The following is a 15,312-nucleotide window of genomic DNA, read 5'->3' on the forward strand; positions in this document are numbered from 1 at the left end:
ACACTCCTATGTTTAGTGAAGTACGAACACACTAGTGAATAAAAAAGCTATGGATCATCTATCTATACAAACAAATACTACACAGCTTTTAGGAAAAAAATGAAGTCATAATATTTGCAGATACATGAATGTTCATGGACAGTATCATGCTAAATAAAATGAGTCAGAGGGATATATATGTATATATAGTAAATCCAAAGAAACATAGTAGCTGAAATATATATTAAAAATAGCAAAGAAATGAAGGTCAGGACAACTATTCCACGGTAGGAAGCTTGCCACCATAGGAAAGAGAAGTTAGGACAGAGCAGGGCCCACTAGGACAATGACAGTGGGAAGTGCTCTTTCAGGACAAGAAATGTACTGAAATACTTACCTGGCAGGGGAGGTACCATGATCACAAAGGTGGTTTCCCCAGGGTGAGGCTTATCCATTTCACTCCGGATGTGCTGACCCCTGCGATTTCCCCAAATGTGGGAAACTAGACTGCAAAATTTGTGGTAGTGGGGGACTGCATTCGTGCTCTCCCCTTAAAAAAAAAAACAAAAGAATGTCCTGAAGTTCTGAAAGGAGGTAAAGTGATAGACATGATACCCTTCAGTAACAGTATTTCAAACCACAGACCCTCAAAAGAGGGTCTGTGCCATAGAGGCAGACTGGGACACGCATGAGAAGGAACTGGGGACATTGGTGAAGGGAAGTAGACATTGGTGAAAGGATATGAATGTGAACATTGCATCACTCACAATCATTTATGGGGTCTGGAGAGGTAGATTGGAGGTAAGCCATTTGCCTTGCATGCAGAAGGACGGTGGTTCGAATCTCAGCATCTTATAAGGTCCCTTGAGCCTGCCAGGAGTGATTTCCGAGCGTAGAACCAGGAGTAATCCCTGAGAGCTGCCGGGTGTGACCCAAAAACCAAACAAAAATCATATATGAACAACTTTGCAATGTTATATCTCACAGTGATTCTTTCAATTCATCAAATGCTTAATACAACTCCTATTTCCTTCCAATGGCCTCTTTGTACCCTGACTATTTACTTCAGGACATCAGTTTTTATCAAACTTTAGCACTCCCCTCTTCTAAAGCCAGCTTCATGTTTTAGTTCCCCAAACACACTCATACATGTTCCAAAGGGGAAGTCAGTCTTTCAAACCCCCTAGCAGCTATTTCTGAATCTCAAAAAAATGACTTGCTTTTGACATCCTAGTTTTAGTTCATTGGCTCTTATATCCAGATGTCTGTTGTGTTTGAAGACCTATGTGTCTGCAGTGACAGAGAAAACCAAATCTCACACTTTCCTCTGCTTCTGTTCTCAGTTCACAAACTGAAGCCTGCTGACATCAGCATAGTCGCAGCTGTGGGTGACTCTTTCCTGGTAAGTTAGACCTCTAAAAAGAGGAAATGGGGTAAAATATAAAATAAATATAAATATATATATAAAATATATACAGATATAAATATAAATAAATATAAAATGGAGTAAAATATGGCTGTTAGTATCACTCAGAGCCTCTTCCTCACTCTTAGGCAGCTGCTGGGACCAAGTATACACCTCAGAACTTAAGTCACTTGAATGAGTATCAAGGCCTGTCACGGAGGTGAGTCAATGTGTGGCAAGTCCCTAAAGACCCCTAATATCTGGACAGGATACACCCCCCCAAGCCCTGAAGAAAACAATTTCTGAAGCACATTGTTCTTCCACTGGAAACTTCTAGATTTCCTTGCAGGATGGTCGTTTTCAGATTCCTCTAACGCCCTAATTTGGGTAACCCCTGTCCAGGATTGCTATTGAGAGCTTGTGATGCCTACTCTAAATTATTTTTATCACATCCATGCTCCCAAAAGACACATCAATGAACAGCACTGGTTTCTAGAACATACCTATCATGCTGCACAGAGCCTTCTTTCAACTCTGTGTCCAGGACACCATTGAAATGCCCAGCATTCTGGAGTCTGTCATTTCTGCCACCACACCAGTCGGTGTGGTCACTGCATAGAGTTTAGCTCCACATGTTTGGAGAACCATAGACATTTTTCCAAAGCTCTTAGCTGAGAACACGGGCAATTCAGGAATCAATAGATTGACCCAGCTCTGGAATGCTGCGCATTGTATCACCTGAAACCCAATGAAATTTGATTTATTCAAATGTTAGATGCCACATGGATTCTAGATTCCTTGCTAAAAGAGAAAGTCTATTGTTGCAATTCAGCCCTTGATGGGGTTGACTGATGGAGGGATGGAGGATGAGGTCTTTCCCCTCCAGCTCGGAGCACACATCTGCCACCCTGTCCAGCTGATGGTTTTGAGGTGAAATGGCGGGTAAACAGCTCCAGACAGTCAGGCTTGTGGAAATATTAGCTTTATTCGGTGGACAAGACTGAAGTCCAAAGCCTCAGCATCAGTTTCAGCCAAAAGCTCGTCGCCTTCCACAGACCCTTGTTTTTATCCCCCAGAATCAGGTACCACCCAATGGTGGGATCAGATACCACCCAATGGTGGAAGCAGAATCAGGTCCCACCCTAGGGTGAGGGCAGAATGCCAGGTCACACCGTAGGGTAGGGCACAATCACGGATCAGATTAGAATCAGTAACATAATAATCCCCTAAAATATTTAATACACAACAGTCTATGTTTTATTTTGTTTTTTATTTTTTGAACCATAAGTGCTCAGGGATGACTCCTGACTCAGTGATCTGGGATTATTATTATCCCTTATAGTGCTTAGGTGTCCCTATGTTGGGTCTGGAATCAAATGGCATTCAGCCATATAGACGGCAAGCACCTTGACTACTGTACTATCTCTCTAGCTAAAACATGTTATTTAAGGGCTGGAGAAATAGCATGGAGGTAGGGCTCTTGCCTTGCATGCAGAAGGATGGTGGTTCGAGTTCCGATATTCCATATGGTCCCCCAAGATTGCCAGGAGCTATTTCTGAGCATAAAGCCAGGAGTAACCCCTGTCAGTTGTGGCCCCCCACCTCCCCCAAAAAACATGGTCTTTAAAACAGGGTTTATCAAGTCAAACAAAAATAGGAAAGAAGCCTTCCTAACTGTGCTCTCTATAACAAAAGGAACAGTACACAGTTTAGGGGCTGGTGAGTTCATCTATGTTTTGAATGCCAAGTAGGTACAACACCTCAAAGACAGGGCTTACTTAGTTCTTGTCTAGTTGAAAAGCTACAAGGGGAGGAAAACTGCAAAAGGCATGCTTTTTTAAACATCCATGTGGGGGTTGGAAGTTGGGGTTTTAGGACGTATAGGAATGGCTGTCTGCTCAATCAATTTCAGTTTGTACACTAAAATAATGAGGAAGGAGCAAAGAGCAAGCCTCCTTTTAACACTTACAGCTTATTTCTCAGGAAGACGTAGCTATCCTCCTAGGGATGCTTGGTACTACTGGCATTTCAGCTTGTTCTTTCCCCCTTTGATCTCACAGCAGCTTAAGTGGAGATGTGACCTTGGACAACTCCATCACTCTATTCAGTGAGTATCAGCTGCTCCCTGTGTGTCTCAGCAGCGCCTCCTGACGGTGGCCACTGGCTTGGAAGAAAACTAGAAGGCCACTTCTTCCCTTTGCTTCTTGTTCCTGAAGAAAATCTTAGTGATGCATTGTTTTTTCTATAAAAGAATCTCGTATTTGCTCAAGGAAGGAAGCAAGTAAGAGAGCATATGAACTCAGAGTGTTCATATGACAGTACATGTCAATAAATGAGTTAAGAAAGAAGGAAATGAAACCAGCTCTACTTTGTCAGTCATTCTGAGCAGTTGGCATGGATTCAGTCTGGGTTTCATTGGGCACTATTTTTTGACAGAACCGTGCTTTGGAAATACTGTATCGCAGCAGTAATGAAGCTATTGAAACATAGTTAGATTTGTTCTCAATGTTATCCTTAAGGGATTTTTACCAACTGCCTGCTTAGAATAATTCTTTATCATTAGTTACACTATGGCTGTATTATTGTATTATGGAGATTTTCAGACATGTATAGTAATAAGTATCTATAGATACTATTATAATTAATAGAAAATATCAATTATGCATTTTATTTTGAGGTACGCCTCAAGTGGTGCACAGAATTTTGGAAACTTTCTGCATAACATGTCTCATAAACTAGTGTTTTAGTGCTTGAGCCTCTTTCAAAATGCCAACTCCTGGTTTAATTTACCCTTTTATGTATTCTTTTCTTTCAACACCACTTATTTTTGCTATAATTTTTTTATTACATTCTGCCTTTTACTCTTTTTTTATTCATTTGTTGTTCTTTATCTAGTTTCTATAGCTAAGAGGTTTGCTCAATGATTTGAGGTCTTTATTCCTGCTGTTTCCTTGAATAGGGTAAGCTATAAATTTTCCCCCCACTATCCTGCTTTAGCTGTGTCCCATAGCTTATGGCAGTAAGTGTTCTTCACAGACTAGAAACTATTTGCCCACCACTTATCTGACAAAGGCAAGCTATATAAAGTTCTGGTAGCACTTTATAAAACACATTTGCTGACATCAAAACATGAGGATAAGAGATGAACAGAAATTTGGCAAAGAAAACATAGATTGCCCAAAAATATTTGGTTATATTTTTACTTCATATTTGATACAATTGTTATTGAGCAGCAGGGTATTTATTTTCAAAATATTTTTGTTACATCTTTTTTTTTTATTTATTTTTGATCATAGTGGCTTACATATTGTTGACAATGATATTTTAGGTACATATTTACATAAAATCAGGGGGAATTCCCATCACCAAATTGTCCTCCCTACACCTCCGTTTTTGTCCTACTACCCATATCCTCTTCCCTCACCCCCAGGGTAGCTAGGATGTGTGGTCTCCTCTGTATCTAGCCTACTGCATAGTAGTCTTGCACTTCTTTGGTCCTGGTGTCTCCCTTGTTTCCCCCTCTAATTGGGGGGGGCAGGACTAGCTAGTTCAAGTTACGTGGTTTTGTTTAAAGGAGAGAAAAGTAATAAACTGGGATAAAAGTCTAATACGCCGAAAATAAGTGGAATTCTTCCAGAGGTTTTCAACATTCGTTTGAGAAATGAAGGAGAGAAAAAAGGTGAAACATTCCACCAGTACAAAAAGAAGTGTCAAATATCCCGTGAGGGCTCCAACAATAAGCACAAGCACCAAAAAACAAAACAAAACAAAACAAACAAAAAAAAAAAACAAAAAAAATAAAAACCCACAAAAATAAACACAAAACAGAACAAAACAAGCAAACAAACAAACAAAAAAATGTCATGGTCTTGATATAGGAAACATGGCATAGCATACAAAGGAAGAACAGAAAGGAAGAGAAAGAATAAGTATAACTGGGGACAACTTCAATTATCACACCCAAACAGAGAAATTGACCAAAAATAGATGGGTAAATAAAAATAATAATAATAAATGAAAATAAAATAATATATATAAAAAAAATAATGATTTGTGCTTTTTTTTTCCCTCCTGCCCAGGCACAGTAAATATTGGGGTCATTCGAAAAGGAATTCACTTGGCCTAAGAGATATGGGGTTTCTCCGCCCTTGGAGTGTATTGTCATGGGATCAACTATAGACTCTGTTCATGATCACTTACTCTCCTGGTGGTGCTTTTGTGGTGTTTGTAAGACCTCTGCTCTGTCCTGGGTGATACTATCAGGCCTCTGTGACTAGGGATCTCAGTATCTGCACAGATCCTGCGGTGGGAGTTATGATGAAGTCAGTCTTTGTGGTTCTAGAAGTTCTGTTCCATCATTGTCATTTTAATTCATCTTCTGTGGTTGGTGATCTTGGTCTTTGCACTGGAGCTAGGATGGCTCCTAGGACAGTGTCTTTCTTTGTGCTTCCAGAAGCCCCATTCCATTACAATGGTCTCTGCCAGACCTTTGAATCTGCGGATCATGTTCATTGTGCAGATCGTAGTTCAAACCCTAGGTTAGGGCTTTTTTATTGGTCCCAAGCTGTATACAGTCTGGTCATGGTTCTAGCAGCAGTCATCTGTAACTCGAAATCTTGGCTTTTGGGCCTTCCAAAGGGTGACAAGTCTTCTGATTTTGTCTTGTCGTTAGCTAGAAAGGTAGGATAACCTTCACTTAGGTCAAGTTGTTCCCATTTTCTTCGTTGTCAGGATGTCATATTAGAGCTGGCATTTGTTGGTGGCCTCGCAGTATTGCGGCTGTCCCAGGAGGGATTTGTTTCCCGTAGCATTGTGAAGGACTGTGCCGTTCCTGTGTCTGGGATCCAGGGTTCAAGGCTGGATTGATGGTATCTAAACACCTGAGGTCTAAGTTCATTCCACATGACATATTTTCAAGGTAGGAGATATCCCTCTATTGTAAACAACTATGAGTTCCTATCTCTAATAGATAAGAGCTCTCTTTTTTTTGATATATATATATATATATATATATATATATATATATATATTTATGTAAGAATCCCCCTTTATTTTAGTGTGCCTTTGCAGGGGGAAATGGTGCTACCTTATATTGTTGGTGCATTTGGGGGTGGTCAAAAGGGGAAAACAGAAACAGGTTACATACCCCCAAAAAAAGATGAAAAAATAATAAATAAAAAAAAATAGGTATCAAAAATGTATGTGCTTACATATGTATATGTAGGCCAGATTTTTTTTTTAAATGAGGTAGCAAAGTATTTAAAGGGCCAAAGTGATGCATATGACTATCTTACATTTGGGGAAAAGCGGGTAAAGAGGTGGTGTGATACAGTTCTTATGCTTATGTTGGAAATACAGGTCTTCCCATTGTCTTTTGGGTTTTTCTTGTGGTGTGTGGGTCCCCAGGCATCTTTCCATCCCATCCCCAGATCTTCTTCAGAGTGGCAAAAGATTTGTGGCAGGGAGGTCCTGGAAGGGTTCTTGCATTGAGGATACTTTTAGACCTAAGTCCGGTTTCAGGTAACAGTCCACGTTAGGGGGAGTTGGTGGGGAGGGCCTCGCAGCATGGATCCGCAGGGGAGTTGGCTGCCTTTTCTTGCAGGAGACGAGGTGTGGGTTTGACTGGGTGTCCTCTCGACTGGGTGCTGGGTAATGGTTCGTTGGGGTAGGTCAATCTTGATGCCTAATAGATTAAGGACTGAGGGTGGAGAGTTTTAATATGGCGGGAGGTCTGTATGGGATTGAGGGGTGAAGGGATAGTTGGATTTCCAGAGGGGGAAAAGGGGAAGGTATATGGAAGGGGTAGGAAGGGAGAAAAGAGAAAATACTTTAGAAGGAAAGGGAGAAGATAAAAGGAAAAAAGTAAAGAGAAGAGTAGAAAAGAGAGAGAAAAAGAAAAAAAGAAGAGAAGAAAAAAAAGAAGATAGAAAATAAAAAAGAAAGTAGTGAGAAGAGAGGAGAGAATAGCAGGGGAATGCTAGTTTGCCTGAATTTGTTCACAGAATAGAGCGTGTAGTTTAAGTCTGTACGTCTCGGTTACTGCTTTGGTGGTCTGACTGGTCACATGCTTCAGTTCCTAAAAGAAGGTGTAACCTAGAGATAAAATGTATGTTAAAGAGTTTTCTCGGTGCCATCTCATATTGCAAGCTAGGTATGGTATCTCATGTGGTATCCCGCGCTGCCATCTTAGTTTATCCGCCATTTGTATTCAAGGATGCCTGAGCAGCACGGAAGGAAGTCCCCTGGGGCAGAGCCAAACTGCTCGCGCGGACTGCGTCTTTGGACCTTTTGTTACATCTTATACTTGATTTTCACTTTTGTGGTTTATTCCATGAGTAGATACTTAGAATGATTTTGATTTTTTTTGACTCTGTGCTGTTTGCATTGTGTCCCACTATATGATTCATCCTGCAGAACATTTGATGCTCTGTGTAGAAGAATTTGTATTAATTTTTGAGGGGTAAATGTGTCCTGAATATGTCTACTAGACCCATTTCTTCCAACTCCTCATTTAATGCTCTTGCTTCTTTATTAATTCTTTAATTTTTTTCTGGATGATCTTTCCCATGATAGATGTTTTATATTGAAGCATCCCACTATTATTGTACTACTGTTGATTTATTTCCTCAGGTCTCTTAATAGTTCCTTTTATAATACCCTTTCATTTGGTTCATATGTGCTGATAACAGGTATGTCCTTATGCTTTATTGATCCTTTAATCTATGTGCTGTGCACTTCTCTGTATAGTTTGAGAGCCATTTATTACAATCAAGTAAGGCTCTTCCTGCTTTTGTTGTCTTCCATTAGCCTATACAATTGCCTTGAAATTATTGACGTAAATTAGTGCTTATCATGAGACTAAAAAGTGTGTCTCTTCTAAGGAAAAAAGATTACTTTGGTTTTCTGATCCATCTGGGTACTCTGTTATTTTATGTGGGAATTACGTTTACTGTCATTAGGACAATTATTGGTATGAAGAGATTTGTTAGCATGTGTATAGGAGGGGTTTGATTTGTTGCACCATCTAATATTTTTTCTGTATATAATCTTTAAGTGTCCTTTAAGTATTAGATTCCAAATACATTCTCATCTGCTGATTGAGATTTTTTTTATCCCTTCTACTCTGAGTGAGAATCATTCTGGGATGAAGATTCTTGGTTGTAAGTTTTCTTTCCTCCTTTTCCCCTTCCCTTCCCTTCCCTTTCCCTTCCCTTTCCCTTCCCTTCCCTTCCCTTCCTTTCCTTTCCTTTCCTTTCCTTTCCTTTCCTTTCCTTTCCTTTCCTTTCCTTTCCTTTCCTTTCCTTTCCTTTCCTTTCCTTTCCTTTCCTTTCCTTTCCTTTCCTTTCCTTCCCTTCCCTTCCCTTCCCTTCCCTTCCCTTCCCTTCCCTTCCCTTCCCTTCCCTTCCCTTCCTTTCCTTTCCTTTCCTTTCCTTTCCTTTCCTTTCCTTTCCTTTCCTTTCCTTTCCTTTCCTTCCCTTCCCTTCCCTTCCCTTCCCTTCCCTTCCCTTCCCTTCCCTTCCCTTCCCTTCCCTTCCCTTCCCTTCCCTTCCCTTCCCTTCCCTTCCCTTCCCTTCCCTTCCCTTCCTTTCCTTTCCTTTCCTTTCCTTTCCTTTCCTTTCCTTTCCTTTCCTTTCCTTTCCTGTCCTTTCCTGTCCTTTCCTTTCCTGTCCTTTCCTGTCCTTTCCTGTCCTTTCCTTTCCTGTCCTTTCCTGTCCTTTCCTTTCCTCGCCTCTCTTGTTTCCTTTTCTCTTTGTTTCTTCCTTTTCCCTTCCCTTTCCTCACTTTCCTATTTTCTATTTCTTTCCCTCCCACCCCTATCTTTCTATCCCCTTCCTTTCCCTTTTTTTCTCGTTCCTTCCCTTTTCTTCCCTTTCTTGGGTTTTTGGGCCACACCCAGCAGATCTCAGGGCTTATTCCTGGCTCTACACTCAGAAATCTCTCCAGGCAGGCTTGAGCGACCATATGGGATGATGGTTTTTGAATCTGGGTTGTCCCCTTGCAAGGCAAATTCCCTACCCACTGTGCTTTTCAGTAAGCTGGAAGTTATTTTTATTAAAAGTTTTTTTAATGTTTCAGTTTTTTCTTGTTTGTAGTTTCCTCCAGAGAAATCTGTTGTAAGTCTGATGTTTGTCTCTTGTGCATGTGGCTTTGATTTCGTCTGAGGCAAAACCTCATTTTTCATATTGGAGGAATTATTGCTAGTCATCTCTTTAACTAGTCTTCTCCTTTCTGTATTTCTTCTCCCCCTGAAATTCCCGATTTGTATACTGTTCCTTCTATCATTGCCAAATTTTGCTTGTGTTTTCTTCCTTTCCTCCATATCTCTTGTTTACTCTTTTTTTCTTGATGTATTTTTACCATATTTTCAAGTTCATCAGTTTGAGTTGTGATTTTAATTTTTTTTAAGTTGTATTGCTGCTTTCTTAAATTCTGTTATTTGAATAATTTCTTTCATTTTTCCCCCATCATGCATCTTCAAGTTTATTGACTCTTTGCTCAAATGTCTCTTTCAGATCTTTGAGCATTGTTAGAATTTTTATTCCAAAGGCATATTACAGAAGTTTGATGCACTTAAGATCCTCATTGCTTTTGGTTGTTCTCTATTGCTATTTTCTGTGCTTTTTTTTTCTAATTCTCATTGTCTTAGATATTACTTTCACAATTCCTAAAGGTTACATAGATAGGTGCTGTTTTGTGGCACTGTTATACTGTATACTTTAGATTGAAGCTGGATATAGGGAGGTATCTGGTAGCTACTGAGACAGTTGCTCCTGTAGAATGCAGACTTCGGCTCTTGGTTTTAATGGTCTTGTTGCAGTGTAGTTGTCAGACTGTGAGGTTGGTGTTGGGATAGGGAAGTGCAGTTGGATTGCTACTACTAGGTAGCTGGGAACAGTGTCTATGAGTGTTTGATTTCTGTGTAATGGCATCAGTTTCTAAAACTTCCAAGCCACATTTGATGAGTCTGGGTTGGTAATGATTTGGTAAGGATGGAAGGTGGGTGTGGTTAAAGGATAAATGGAATAAGTGTTTGTACTGAATTTTACAAAACTAGACCAATAATTATCTTGAGAGGCATTACATTTGAATTTTTCAAAATAAAGTCTATAAACAGTGAATGGAAATAAACTTTGATCTGAACAAAAACAATGTCTACAAACGAAAGAGTTTGTAGGTGAGTTGTCTCAACATATCTAATGTTTATTGTCATAATCCTTATAAACTTTGTGAATATAGGAGGTTGTTGTTGAACTGCATGTTTTGAATCTGTGGATCAATGGCTGCTATATCAGTTAAGCTACTTTTATTGATACTAAAAATGCATGAAAAACAGACTTCTCTCTATTTTTGCTCATAACTAAATTAGGCTCCTGTGTGTAGTGTGTAATGGGTTGATTGCATGCACAAAGTTTTTGCTTTTGGTTTCAAGATTTAATAAGGGTGGGGCCAGAGAGATAGCACAGCGATAAGGTGTTTGCCTCAGATGCAGAAGGACAGTGGTTCAAATCTCGGCATCCCAATGTCCCCCGAGTCTGCCAGGAGCGATTTCTGAGCATAGAGCCAGGAGGAACCCCTGAGCACTGCCGGGTGTGACCCAAAAACCAAAAAAAAAAAGATTAATAAGGGCAAGGATAATAATATATGGCTATATTTGACCTAAAAGCCCAATAGTGCTCATCGAACTTATTACTTTGTTATCCAAGTGGACTACTTTGGAGGGGCTAGTCACTAAACATGTCATCTCCTTTGATTTTCAGATATCCTCCAACAATTCAACCCTAAACTGAAAGTCTACTCTCTTGGCTACATGAACAAATACAACACTGGAGTCAGGCGGAACCATCCTGTGTTAGGATCCATTTCCATGTGAGCAAGGGGCCCTCAAGAAAATCAGACAGATCCTCTATGAACTTGCTAGGGATTTGGTCTAGGCTATGCTGTGTGATTGGTGATTTGGAGGGGTAGAAGAGTCAAAAACAAATTGGGGAGTTCTCAGTGCTACTTCTAGAACAAATTTCCTGTACATCTATCTACTTCAGCAATGAGTTATATGGATATTGATGCCTGTTCTATGCTTTGAGTTGATGATTTTACCCCCCTCTGTCTCTCATGTCTATGCTTGACTCACTTTGAGTCCTAATACCCATCATCATATCCCTCAGGACTCCCTTCCTTAAAAATTCTTTTGATAGAGACTTTTCAGGGTCAGAATCTTCAAATTGCCTATCTCAGTTGAAAGACTTCGTCCTGAGGTAAGGTGCAGAGAGGCCTCTGAGTCTGAGTTCTTGATATCTTTTTCTTGCCTAATCGCTATAGCAAGTACTTCCAGTGCTAAGTTAAATAGGGGTGGTGAGAAGGGGCAATCTTGTTTTGTACCAGAGTTTAGAGGGAAGGCTTTCAGTTTCTCTCCATTGAGGAGGATAATATTTGCCATTGGCTTGTGATAGATGGCCTTGACTAGACTGAGAAAGATTCCTTTCATTCCCATCTTGCTGAGAATTTTATCAAGAATGGGTGCTGAACCTTATCAAATGCTTTCGCTGTGTCTATTGATATGATCATGTGATTTTTATTTTTCTTCTTGTTTATATTGTGTATTATGTTGATGGATTTACAAACGTTAAACCATCTTGCATTCCTGGGATGAAACCTACTTCATCATAGTGAATGATTTTTTTTGATAAGGCATTAAATTTTATTTGCCAGAATTTTATTGAGGATCTTTGCATCTGTATTTATCAAGGATATTGGTCTTAATTTTCTTTTTTGGCTGTATCTCTGTCTGGTTTTCGTATCAAGGTGATGTTTGGCTTCATAGAAGCTGTCTGGAAATGTTCCCGTTTATTCAATTTTATGAAAGAACCTGGCCAGGATTGGTAGCAGTTCCTTTTGGAAAGTTTGAAGGAATTCATTAGTGGATCATCTGATCTTGGGCTTTAATTTTGGGGGAGACATTTGATTACCATTTTAATTTCCTCAGTAGTGATTGGGGTGTTTAGATATGCTACATTCTCCTTGTTCAACCATGGAAGATTATCAGAGTTCAAAAATTTATCCATTTCTTCCAGGTTCTCATATTTTGTGGCATAAAGTTTCTCGAAGTAATCTCTGATAACCCTTTGAATATCTGCATCTTATACTTGATTTTCACTTTTGTGGATTAATTCCATGAGTATATACTTAGAAAGATTTTGATTTTTTTTGACTTTGTGCTGTTAGCTTTGTTTTCCACTCTATGATTCATACTGGAGAACATTTGATGCTCTGTGTGGAGCAAATAGCAAGACTACACTTATCTTTGTCTAGGCATGTTGCAAAGATTTATCTGTGATGATGATGTTATATGGACAATGTTGGTGATGATGTTAGAAATAATTCAGTATTTTTTCTAACATATCAAATTCTATTCTTTCATTTTGTCTTGTATCATACCTGGAAGTGATCAGGGCTGACTCCTGGCTTTGTAGGTAGGGATTATTTCTGGAAAGCTTTAGGGACCATGGGTTGCCAAAGATTGAACCCAGGTTGGCTATACACATGATAATCATTCTACCTGTGGTACTATTGCTCATAAGTGCTTTGGGGAGGCATAACTATAAAATATTCAATGGGAATTTATGATGCTTAATTTGATACACTGAAATATCAATTTAACTACTATTTTGGGACCAGTTTCTTAATTTCTGTGTATGAGCATGTTTGTATATTGAATTCACCCTGCTTATCTCTAAAGTCAATGTTAAGAGGATGAGTTATTTTAATATCAGAAAAGGGATTTTCCAACTTACTAGGCAGTCTAGGCTTACTATTGGATCTCTACTCTTTATGCCACACTTTCCTAATCTTCACACCACTGTTTTCTGTGTATACGCACAGGGACATACCTAACCAGGTCTCAGAGTTGGTAAAAAAGATGAAGAATGACAAGGTGAGTCTATGGAAGTTGGGTGGCATCTGTTGAGGTCAGTCAAGGTATGAAATCTTACAAGTGGGGAGTGGGAAAGAAACAGCTATGGAAGGGTCTAAAGTTTTGTCTGTTGTCACATGGAAATTTAGAGAATCTTATTGTAAAAAGTAGTTTCAAATGATATGACTATATATTGAACATAAGACCTATGACCTAAAGGTCTCAAAATCAAAGAGTATATGATATTAATTTTACAAAAATCTCTGGTGTGTAAAGATTTCTCCAAACAAGTGTTCAGCTTTTTTTGCACTTGTTATTGAACATGATTCTAGGACATGACTTTGTATGTTTTCTTTTTATTTCAGAGACTGAATTATAAAAATGATTGGAAGTTACTCACCATGTTTATTGGAGGAAATGACATTTGTTATTCCTGCACTGAGGAGGTAGATCTTCATATCTTTAATACAAAATGCCCTCAGGAAGAATTTCTATTCCAGGTTGCCCGAGGACTGTAGCCTGATCAGTCAGTAGATTGCTGGAGACATGAGCTACAAACTGTGGTTTAGCTCGGATCCAATAAAATATTGACCCTGATTTAACACATGGGGAAATTTTAGTTTCTGAGATGGCAGTCTTCAACAAGACTAGATATCAAATTGGTTTTGATTCAATTTTCTACCAAGGCATCCTGATATCTTTCTAGAAGTCAAGAAAATGTCCAAATTATGTAGATAAACTGGATCTAATTTTGTATATTCTTAAAGGTAGATCCATTTTGTATCATTGAAATATATCCCCCTCTCCATCTTGACTGTCACTTCCATGGGACCCTTGATTTCCTAAGACAGGTTTTTAGCAATATGCAGTCTTAGGTGATGCTTTGATGTTGAGTACCCCAAGATTGACATTGTTGCTTATGGTGACAGTCCTTTTTACCTCAGAGTTGGGAGAAGCCACACAAACCATAGTATATGTTCCCAAGGGACCATTTACATAAAGTTCAGCATTTAAAAATTATTCCAGAGTGTAAGTATTACTAATTACCTTTAGGGGCTCTTGGTAATTAAAAGGAGAGTTTCTTTTTTGAAAATATAGTTTTATTTAAATACCATGGTTATAAGGTTGTGCATAATAGTTTTTTTCCCACAGATAAAGTTGTTCATAATTGAGTTACAGTCATAAAATGTATAACAACCTTCACCAGTACACATTTCCCTCCACCAATGTCAACAGTTTCCCCTTCCCCCTTCCTGATGCCCTCTTTTCTCCCACCATACACTCACATGCCTCTGGGAAAGGAATTTTACTTCTCTCTCCCTCTCTCTTCTTTTTTTTGACTGTGGTTTGTATTCCTGATAATGAAGGGGTGCCATGAATGCCCCTTTCATATTAGACCCTCTCTACCCTAACTCCAATCTTCGCTCTTTGTGGCAAGCTTCCTACCATGTATAGGTTCTCCTAATCCTCATCTCTATTGTTTCTTGCTCTCATTCCCACATGGTCTTTTATTTTTCTTATTTTCCACAGATTAGTGAGACTATTATGCTTGTTCCTCTCCCTCTGACTCTTCTTAATCAATATAATACTCTCCATGTCCGTCAATATATAAGCAAAATTCATGACTTCATTGTCTTAATGGCCACATAGAATTCCATTCTATATTGTATTTTTCCTAATGGCTATTAATACTACTTATACTACCTAATACGACTATGGCTGCATAGTATTATATTGTGTTTATTTTTTTTATAAATATATTTATTTCAGCACCATGATTACAAGCATGTTTGTAATTAGGTTTCAGTTATTAAAAAAACCAACAACATCCCCCTTCAAGAGGGCAATGTTTCTACCACCAATATCCTGTACCTCCCTTTTCCCCCCTGTTGCCTGTATTCAAAACAAGCATTCTATTTCTCTCACTCACTACTATTGTCATGGTAATTGTCAGTATAGTTATTTCTCTAGCTGTACTCACCACACTTGTTAGTAAGCTTTATATTGTGGGACAGATCTT

At 39.0% G+C, this 15,312-nt stretch overlaps 1 non-coding gene across 1 annotated transcript; it reads left to right on the forward strand.

The window, feature by feature from the left end:
* Window positions 1-368: 368 nt before the first annotated feature.
* On the forward strand, window positions 369-532 carry LOC126025328 (U1 spliceosomal RNA). Its single transcript, XR_007501344.1, has one exon. It is a non-coding gene; the product is annotated as a U1 spliceosomal RNA (small nuclear RNA).
* The last annotated feature ends 14,780 nt before the right edge of the window (window positions 533-15,312 follow it).

Source organism: Suncus etruscus, chromosome 12 (genome assembly GCF_024139225.1).
Source record: "Suncus etruscus isolate mSunEtr1 chromosome 12, mSunEtr1.pri.cur, whole genome shotgun sequence".
Classification (NCBI taxonomy): Eukaryota; Metazoa; Chordata; class Mammalia; order Eulipotyphla; family Soricidae; genus Suncus; species Suncus etruscus.